Source organism: Vidua chalybeata, chromosome 16 (assembly GCF_026979565.1).
Source record: "Vidua chalybeata isolate OUT-0048 chromosome 16, bVidCha1 merged haplotype, whole genome shotgun sequence".
Lineage (NCBI taxonomy): Eukaryota > Metazoa > Chordata > Aves > Passeriformes > Viduidae > Vidua > Vidua chalybeata.
This window is the reverse complement of record NC_071545.1, coordinates 4,575,677-4,586,326: the sequence shown is the minus strand read 5'-3', so window position 1 is coordinate 4,586,326 and position 10,650 is coordinate 4,575,677. Positions and strand designations below refer to the sequence as shown.

General features: G+C 39.9%; 2 long non-coding RNA genes across 2 annotated transcripts; one reads left to right on the top strand and one right to left on the bottom strand.

The window, feature by feature from the left end:
- Positions 1 to 4,699: 4,699 nt before the first annotated feature.
- Positions 4,700 to 7,015, bottom strand: LOC128796289 (uncharacterized). Its single transcript, XR_008433770.1, has 3 exons — positions 6,915 to 7,015; positions 5,477 to 5,589; positions 4,700 to 4,776 (listed from the first exon to the last, which is right to left on the bottom strand). It is a non-coding gene; the product is annotated as an uncharacterized LOC128796289 (long non-coding RNA).
- A 79-nt stretch (positions 7,016 to 7,094) lies between these two features.
- On the top strand, positions 7,095 to 10,364 carry LOC128796276 (uncharacterized). The gene is made up of 3 exons (XR_008433766.1): positions 7,095 to 7,250; positions 10,065 to 10,155; positions 10,238 to 10,364. It is a non-coding gene; the product is annotated as an uncharacterized LOC128796276 (long non-coding RNA).
- Positions 10,365 to 10,650: the final 286 nt, after the last annotated feature.

Genomic DNA, 10,650 nt, shown 5'->3' with positions numbered 1-10,650 from the left:
CCTGTGATTATACCAAATCCTTTCTGAAAAGGAGATTGTTATTTTTATAAGGCTCTGAAATAAATATTTTAAAAGAAAAATAGGAGTCTGTGTTAGCATATTTCAGTGTATTACTTTCAAAGGTCAAAGTGTCCAATAAATAACCTTGCCCCTATAAGCTTATCTGTTTCATAAATATAAACTAACATTTTTATTTTGTAACCATGACGTGCTCTTTTTCACCAATTTGTACCTTCAGTAAAGTCTTGTTTCAATTAGCCTCCAGCCCCACAAAATCTCTCATATTAAATTTTGGGGTTTTAACTTGCACAGGGAATGTAGCATTATTTAATGAACTTTATTATATTTTTAATTAAAAGTCCAACAACTAAAGTGAGAGGATCAATATCACCCAAAGATGAGCCCATTGTGAAGTGCTGCTTCAAATGTAAGAGGTAGGGCTGCAGCAGAAACTCAGACTGGAGGGGCACAAAGGAGGAGGCTGAAAGTGCCTTGAATCAGTGCCCAGAGGCAGCACCTGCCAAAGAGCTGGCCAAGACTGCTCCAGCCATCACCAACAATCCCAGGGAACAGGGTGCAGGAGGAGCACATGTGCAGCAGCTGCTCTGCCTGGGAACACAGATATCCCCAGGGATCTAAGTCACCAGGGGACATTCTCATCACCCTCCCACCACTGCTGGTCATGATCCAGCTTCACTCAGGATCCCAGTGGCAATTCAGACATCACTTTGATTTAGATCCATTTCTGACTCCATGGAATGAAACTGGTGCCCTGTCTGGGAGAGGTCTCCTGGCCTTACTGGCATTAGAAAGGCTGCACATCTTTTGTAGGACAGACAGGTGAGGCTCCTTCAGGAGTCATCAAAGGGAAGAATCAGGTAAGCAAAGGCAGTGTTGATGGCATATTATTCCTCCCAAGCAACAAAGCTGGGTCAGGACCCTTGTGACAGCAGACTAGAGGGATAATACTTGTTCTGAAGTACAGCATCCAAGGAAGCTGTTAACTGAAGCATCCATCCCTGCTTTTATATATAACTTCTACACATGCCCGAAACAGCCAGTGTTGCTTGCTTGGAGTCTTGGGAAAGAAGAAGGAATTATTTCTGCACCCCAATACAAACAGGAGCTGTAACTGGTTCTGTGCAGAGCCTGAATGGAAGCAGGGAGAGAGAGGGAATAGTCAGTCCTCAATTACCAAGCTGGCAGTTCACACTAAATCACACTGCTCTTCCTTCAGACATCCCTTCTGAGCCTTCACAGTCCTACCACAGATAGCTGGAGTATGTGGGGAAAAATACTTTGTTTATTTGCTTCTTTTCATCTCTACTAACCTAAAGCTATTCTCAGGAAGAGCAGTTTGGTATCAGACACATCCGAGCCCTTTTCATCTCACTGCACTCTCAGAAGCCAGGGAGGTTTGACAGGGTGGTGTGCCTGCTCTAATTTTGCTGGACAGTGTCATTCACTTGCTAAGGACATCACATAAAATTTGATTCTCAACATGCAATGCCACAGCTTAAGGCAGGAAGACTGTGCTCATTATAAAAGCCTGGGAGTTTTCATAAATGCAAATCTTTAGATATTCTACGCTTGGGGTAAATTTATTTTAATGCTACAGACATTGAAAGAGGAGCCGTTCAAGACATCCCCTACCAAATTTTTAAACAAAGTAGCCTGCATTTTTATTTGGTTTGGAGCAGTAGGTGATGAGGAGAGCAGTCATGTAACACTGAGGATACCACCCAGGAGGAGCCCTTTGTGAGGCTCAGCTGGAGAAATGTCTGTTCCAGTCAGATCTGGCTGCCTCAGTCTCCAAAACACTCAGCCCTGTGAAAGTATGTCTGTGTGTACAAAAACAAAATGTTCAGACTGACAGCAGTCACTGGAAAATGTCAGGATTCCCACTTTGACACACTCGAGTCCACAGTGCTCCCTTTACACCTTTCTTTGATATTTTTAGCTGAGCAGGTTTCGGCCACCACTGAGAGAAACAATTAATGCAGGAGAACACATCACAAAGACTCAGTGTATGCGAGTGGTTCATGGGATGATCCCCTCAATTAATATGATATTCTGTGCCAGATGAAAACTCACAAGGTTGCTGGTTCAAAGAACATTACACACAGCGTGAACAACTCCTGCAACTTCTGAGCTCGACCTTCCTCTGAACATTTTTATCATCGTGCCATTGCAAAAGAGTTCTTCCAAGGTAATGAAGATTCACAGAAAGATATTTCAAGTAACTTAGAGATTGCAACCACTTCAGCTTTTACTTATTTAGCAAAATATCGATACAAAATTAAATGAAATCATTAACATTAGTTTGAACCTATCACATGAAGAAAAGTAATTGGAGCTCCAGGCATTCAAGACTTGTAAAAAGAACAGTAAGAAGAAAAATTGTTATGGTTTTTACTAGAATAGCAACAGTCTGCTTCAATCTAAATAACTTCGAAAGGGAATGCCCTGAGATACTGTGTGGAAGATTCAAGCATAAAAAGGAGGAAACTTGATCATTTTACTTCCTCTCATGCCAAAGTCATCTCTTCTGGGCAGAGCAGCAAACACGCACTTTCTGTCCCCAGTGGCCAGGATTTATCCTTGAGGATGCAGCTTTGGGAAAGCAAATATTGCTTCAACATCCCTGACAACCATAGGGAATAGATAAAAGTGTAACTGCAACTTGGAGGGAATTAGAATACAACAGGAAAGGTTAGAGGGCAGTGTGAAATCCCGCTGATACCTCACCTAACTCTTCAAGAGATGGAACTTGAAGGATTTTTGATGATCTTGTTTACTGGTCTTAGGGTGGATTTTTTTTTTTGAGGGGGGCAACAATTCTGAGTGATAATTAGGTATATTCTCATTCAACTGGAAGCAAAAAAAGTAAATTACAACTTATAGCTCACAACTCAAAGGGTTTTTAAATATTGATAATTTGCATATATGTATAAATAACAATTTTAATGATGAGAGTATCATGAGCAACAATGAATGAGATCCAATTATAAATGATGTCAGGCATTCAAGGGACGTTGTCACTGTAATTCAGAGATGATGGTGGAAGAAAAGCGGCCTTCAGAAATTGAGACCTTTTGCACAATGAAGTTCAAGCAATTTAGATTTGTTCTTGTTAAAGGATTCTCTTCCATTGTTTACCATTTTAATTTTTTTTTTTTTTTTTCTGTCTAGGGAGTTTCACCGTTTTTCTTGCAGGATCTTTATAGACTCAGTTTTTGCTGTGGCAGTATTTCATTAGAATTTCTCCATACAGAAACTTTTGGTTTTTATTTTAATGGAATATTAGGAGGCAGCTTACCAGTGAAATATGCTGGGTCTGGTACAATCTCACAAGGAAAGTATCAAATGCTTTAACACCAAAGACATTCAAAACCCAACTGTAGAAAACCAACAACAATTTTCCATAGGAAAACAAACCTGCCTCAGTGAGAGATTACATGAGACCAGAAGCCTAACAATCCACCATGTTCCTCTGCTTTCTACATCCCCTCTTGTCTGAAACGTGTAGGATATGTCAGTAACTCACGTGCCTCTCCAGTCAGCCTCTGTGAGCAAGAATAACTCCCTCTCCCTGTTTCATATGCGGCCCCTTCCTGGCATTCACGTCTGAAAATAGAGTTTGTATATCCTCCGAGGAAAGTTTATTGCAGCCAGGCAGCCACAATGAACAGAAATGTCAGGTCTTAATGACAAGAAAGGAGTTTACTCAAAAGATACCGATCTTTGTGTATAGCAGTGTATGCATGGCTTAGATTATAGGAATTCAACCGTGAAGCAAAGAGATTCTTAAAGACGCCAAAATGTGATTGCATGAAAAGGCCGTTTATTGAGTATATCCTTCTCATTTCTCTCAGCTTTTCAGGCTTGTATTTTCTGTGATTTTTAATTAAAAGATAATACCAAAAGATCTTTGGGTTTTAAATTAAATTCTCGTATTTGCCTGCTTCCTCCAGAAGTGTTTAGCCTTTCCCATCAAATATCTCTCAACTGTTGGTGAAAGACACCAATGTACTCAACAGGAAGAGTTAAATGCCTTTCTCTGTCTCCCTCTTCTCTCTTTCCAGCACACCAGGATGTCAGATCTGAAGAGAAATTCATGTATTTCCATAGTGGAGGGGATGGGGATTTGTGTCATGGATTGATCACCACAACAAACAGAGGCCGTAGTTCCTCTGGGACATTCTCACCCAGTACAGGCAGTTTTGCAAAATTTGCAGGAAAATGATGCCATAAAAATGGAACAAACCGATCCAAACCCACAAAAATCCCACAAAACCTAGAGAAAAAAAAAAAAAAAAAAAGTTTTGCACAGTCCTGGACCTGAGCTTTACATCCAGAACTTGCCTTGTAACTGAAATTGTTTTTACACCAGATAGTTGGCTAGCTTATAGCCTTTAAAATATCTTACTCATCTCTGTACCTCCTAAGAGGTAATAGAAAGGATGAAATAGGTAATAGAAAAAAATGAGATAGGCGTATATTCATTTCTATGACATTCCCTTAAATGTTAATATTTTAGTCTGCATTTTAAAGAGAATCAAAACACCATTTAGCAAAGATGAAGACACAAAACTTTGCAAAAAAAAAAAAAAAAAAAAAAAAGGCAGATTAGTCAGTGAAGATTAAAATTGCTTTGACTCCAGTACTGTAATTTAAGGCAGAACATGGTCAGACAAAATGCTTCTATATAAGTTTATTTCCTCTCTCTCTGCCCATCTTCCCCTTGCAAGTTGTTACTTCATTTCACTGAGAAGGCTGAAATCAATATAATGAGTAGAAAAGCACTCAAATTAGAGAAGTGTGTGTCAAGTGGCAGAATAAAAAGAACAAGTGAGAATTCTGTTCCAGCAGAAAAATCTCCAAAAAGTCTTGCGCACCATCAACGTGGATTCATTTCCATAAGAAACAAATTGGCAGCTGATGCTGATGAAGGCTGCCCTACACTTTACTGCTAATAAGTGACACCAGAGGCCTTATTACAAAGTATTTCTAAACATAAGAAATTCAGTAATGGGGCCCCCAAGGGCCACGTCCACAAACGGCAGCCCTGCTCCGGGCCCATGTGCACAGCCACTGGTTTCCAAGGCAACTAACCCCAGCACAGAATCCGTGTGAGATGCTTGTGTAGGGAAGGTAGGCAAAGGCTTCTCAGCATTTTCATTTTGCCATAGGGCCAGAGTGCGAGCAAGCATTGCTTTGCCTTGGTCTTGGACTACAGAGTCAGCCTGGGTTTAGGTATCACCTACTGGCATCATCTGAAGACATATTGCAACCAAAGAAATAAAAGTGTGTCACAGCTGAGAATGCTCAGGGCATATTCCTCACTTTTTTTTTAACTTTTTAACAGTTAAAAAAGAACGCAGCACGTGAATGAGGACCACAAGCAGCCATGTCCCCTTCCCAGACCTTCAGGTAGCAGAAGAGTATCAAGATTATTTGGTTTGTTCACTCTTACCTTTGATTCTGCTCATGCTGCTGATAACACCAGCAATATCCTCTCAAGCATGGTGTCAGCTCTGCCTTCTCATCTGCCTGTCAGCTATCAGACAGCAACTTTTCCAAACATATCTAAAGTAGGGGGGAAATAACTATAGACTTCCTAAAACATGCCCAAACCATTATCCATTTTCATGGCAGTTGAAGAATCACTTAGCACATTTGGAAATTTTCAGGCTTTTTGTAAATGCCAAGGTTGTTTACAACGTTAACCTTAGAAAGCCAGGAAAGATAGAACACCAGGATTCCATAAAAAAATACAGCTCTTTAAGCTAGAAGTAAACAAATCCTGCATTAGACTACTTGAGCATTCATGCCATAACAGGACAAACCTTAAAATAACTTTCCTTGGTATTCCCAGGCCAAGTCTCTGCAGAAAAGAAAGTTGTCTTTCCTGCACAAATATGGTAAACCACCCACTCCTGAGCTCACAGCTGCACAGGAGTTAACAATGCACATTTCTGCTTTAACTGTAAGGCTACGTTTAATTAATTGGTAAAGCACTGACTTATCCCAGAGGAAGGAGCAGAAACAACATCTCTTTACCCCCTGGTTAGCAGTTTTGGAGGTAACACACACCACTGTCACCACCTGAGAGCCACCAGCAGTGCAGACCTGGCACAGGCACCTGCTTGCAGGGTGATTTCCAAGGCCAGTGTCCTTAAAGGACAGATGGGGAAGGACTCCCCACACTTCCTCCCAGAGCAGTCTCATAGCATCACTCTTGTAAGCTCAAAAAGCACATTACCTACATTTCATTAAAAACAAATCCTGGGAGAGGTTATTTTCCTTTCAAGAAACCAAGCAAGAAATAAGGTTATAGGTACTAAAACACCTGCAGTGTATATTAAATTCACTGAAGTTTTGATTAAACATCAGCTCTGCTTCATAGCGGGAGGAAAAAAACTCACTCATGTACAAAGAGCCCCCCCTTTTGTCTTTTCCTCACCTCAGAATCTCATGATTTGTTTTTTTCAGTATAGCATTTTGGATATCTTTAAAACAATATACCTCATGTTTATAGCCACAAACCTGTTATTCACTGGGGTTCTTCTAGCTAGGCATCTCATTTTTATGGTCTCCGGAGAAGCAGCTGCCTTCTCCATGGATCAATGTATTGGAAACCATCCCAAACCAAACAGGAGGAGGCTCCTCACCCTTGCAGCAGAACTATCAGATCTGGGATACACCTGGTGACTTGCAATGCCACTGTCTTTCCACTTACACTGCAGGAGCACCAAACTCTCAGCACTGCCTGGCAAATTTAATTACTGCAGGTGGCTCTGTGCAAGTGATGCTCCAGGTATTACTGCTAACTCTGTCCAGAAAGGCAGCGGTCTTCCCCTCTTAAAGATCATCTGCAAACCAGAATCTGAATAATGAAAGCTAACACATACAGCTAAGAGAGAGCTCTGAGAGCTCTCTGTGCAGCGGAGAAGCAGAGGCACAATGAAATGTGGAAGTAACCCAGAAAATGCAGGCTCAGGCCCCAGGTGGCCCCACCAGCACCCCCAGGACCAGCAGCACCCAACGCCCCGATGTCACAGAGCGCTGGTCCCCGTCACCAAAGCATCTGTTCCAGCATGGCAGCACATTCAGAAACAAACTACTCTCTGCTTTTCCACCTTTCCCAGAGCCCACAGGGCTGCCAATGAACCAGCAGGGCTCCAGAAACAAATCAATGCCTGGCTCTCTTCCCAAAGACGATTCCTAGCTGTGCTACCATTGACGAGGTAAGTGCTGCTGTCACAGCCTGTCAGGTGGCAAATTCACACAGGGCTTTGCCACCCAGCCACCAGCGGGGGGATCCTCTGCCTAACGAGGAGAGCAGAGAAACTTTGGAATAAGCACTTTCTTATTCCCTGGAAACTTCTTATTCCAGAGTTTCTTGCAGCCCTCTGTCTTCTCAGCTTCTAAATGAAGGTCCATGAATCCTCTGGCACTGAAATAGGAGTATAAAACCTCAAATTTCTTTGTGGGCATTGCCAGCTAAATGGGAGCTGTCTTCTCTTATCTATAGTATGAAAGAAATCCTAACCTCTTTTTTTTTTCTCCTGAATAGAAATATAAAATAGCATCATGTAGTCTTATAGTTGTGAGGAAACTGAACTTTAATGGCTTCAGCACTTGACATTATTCATAGCTAGAAAGGTCAATTTTTATCCATCACCTGAGGAAGATTTCTCTGCTTCCAGCCAGTGATATTGTTGAGAATTTGCTACCTTTAAAACAAAGTTTCCTTCAAAGCCAAGAGTGTTTGCTGCTGGAGTATTATGTAAAACTCCAATCTACTGCATAAGCTGACAATACCAGCTGCAAAGGTCTTTGAAAACACTGTTCACACAGCATGAAAATTCTGAACAAATGGAAAGTTTTATAGCAATTCAATACACATAACCCTTACTTTCACAATTCCAGTTGACACTTAAATATTTAAAAACAACAAGGGACATATGGGTTATTTATTCTCTTTTTTATTTTTAATTCTAGTTCTGAAAATAGTTTCTAACTTAGTTATTTTAAAACAGAAATGGCACCATTTTAGCACTGAACTTGTGGGCAATTCATCAGGTTGTGAATTCTAACCTGACACTTACAATACACCAAATGCTTTTTCAATGCTGCTGTTGCACCATCTGCTTTGATATTGCTTCAGAATTATACTTAAAAATATGTAGCTAGAAATAAAACAAGGGTTATAGAATTTGACTACAATCTTTATCTTTCTGGGAGGGAGGATTAATCTTCAGTGCTTGAAAGCTTTTATGCTTTATAATTTTTGACAACATTTGAAAAAGACAACACAATTGGCACTGCCACAAAGATGTAAAAGTTTGCTCTTTTAAAGTTGTAAAATAGTCATGTTCTTGTTAAGTTCTAAAGAATATTTTGTGTGGTATCATTTTTCTCTTCAAAGTCTAACAGATATTGGTGGAATTTGTTTTAATTTTTCTTTCATGTGGATATGACAAAAAATTATATAACTTTGAAATAACAGGGTACAGTAAAACAGTTCTCTAAAGGATAAAGTCTGTGTTATTTTCTTACAGACTCTAAAGAGCAAAATTTACTCAAAATCTCACTTTTGTAGACAGACATGCATGAATGGAGAGGTTTCACATCACTACAGGTTCATGCCATGGTATAAATATTGCAGATTTTACAGTTTCAGTTGAAAATTTTTACAGAATAATCAAGTTGCAGAGTAGGGAGGCAGACAGTTTTATGAGATGTACTGTAATTGTTCTGACCTGCTCCTGCTACTGATGAAATAGGGGCCATAAAGTGAAAATCTTACTGTTTCTTTGTCCTTGGTCTAAGTATGACCTAAACGTTGCAAATCTTATGACAAACAAATGAAGCCATTTCTGTATGTTAGCTGGCTCCATTTTTGAAAGCATTTATTTGGAAAACAGATTTTACTAGAACTGTCAAGTGGGAGGCTCTCAGACTCTCCCCAGTGCTGGCCTCTGTCAGAAAATGCATCCAAGACTAGGTGGATATGGAGTATAAATTGCACTGTAAATCTCATTCTAATTCCTCATTATTCCAAGGGAAAACCCAAAACAAGCCACTCAATTTTATCTTTCTGAACTTTTCTTAATAGTAGAACATAAATAAAGATGAAGTAAAGAGTCTTCATGCCTTTAAAAAACATTTATAAAATATAAAAAAGAAAGAAGAACCATGGAGATACCACCTGTGCTATTACTACCTTTCATGGTATGTTTCTTTATCTTGGTATATCTTAAATGTGCAGGATGAAGAATTTTATCACTTCTCAAGAGGATTTATTCCTTAACCTGATCTAAAAATTCTAAAAGCTCTTGAACTGTCTTTTCTTTTTATATTGTTTTTTGCTGCAGTTTCCTGAAGTTCACCAAGAGATCAGCAGCAAAAAGCACAAATTAAAACAGCAAATACATGACACAAAAATAAAGACTACAGGGGTGCAGTTTTCTGTACCTCCTGTTCCACAGACAAAGCTAGTTATCCAAGGAATCAAAAGTTCAGGTGGATGCATAAAACCATTTCACCAAAGTTAAAAGCACAAGGCAGAAAGATTTAAGTAGTCCAAACCAAAAAAATGCCTACTCATAAAACCAAACAGCTGTGTTGAGATAATTTCTGATAAACAAGGGGAGCATGAAGTACAGTGAATTCACTTGAGTTTGGGAAGAGAAGCCTGAGGGAGCATCAGACCCCACTCTGCCAGAGGATGTGCCCTTTAATAGGAAACAATGATTTTATTCATGGAACAGTTTTTCATTTTCCTTCATTCATTTTTTTTTTTTTCCAACATGGTTTTATGCTTCGGAATTTTCCCTCCACGTTAAGAGGGCAATAAGGACAATTAAGTCTGTCTGAGATACCAGTTCCTTTACACTTCTGCTCTAACTCTGACAATTCCTCCCATTATCCCAGCCTCTCTTCATTTCCTATCCATTGCACTTTTCCTCACACTCCTCCAACCTTGTTCTACCCATTTCACTAACACTTTTAAACAAGCACCTTGGAACACTCACCATTTTGTGCTTCTCTCTTAGGGGTGGCTAATGCTGATAAGGCTCATTATTTGTTCTGTAATTATCTCCTGAAACTTCCCGTTTGCTGAGGAAGAAAGAAGAGCAAAATGCAGTAAGATTGCTGACATGTTAAGGCTTCTGCCTATCATGCACTTGCACTTCCTTGCTTTTCTATTTATCTATTTCTCTTTCAGAGCTCTTTGCAAGAAGGATTTTTCTATGGGCCATAACCAGTGCTCTCAGATAAGAGAGCAATAGTGATAACACTGCTTCCAAAGCAGGGGGTGGTTTATGCTCATTAAAAACCAAATTTCACATCCATTGAAATGTGTGATGCTAATTCAACTGGAAGCACTCAAATAATTTTTCAAAAACTAACACTGCAATGACTGAGGAGGGCTCAGCTTGATGGATTAAAAATGTTATACAAACTTCAGAACTCGGCTGTGTAGGGAAGAGTTATTCTCATTTGATGAGCAGGGAACTGGTGTGCTAAGAGATGATGTGATTTTCAAAGTTCCTGTGCTAACCCACCAGTATCAAACTACATCTGGGTCTGGAAATCACTGAGAGAAGTGATTTCTCTCTCTGGTCACTAAGCCCAGCA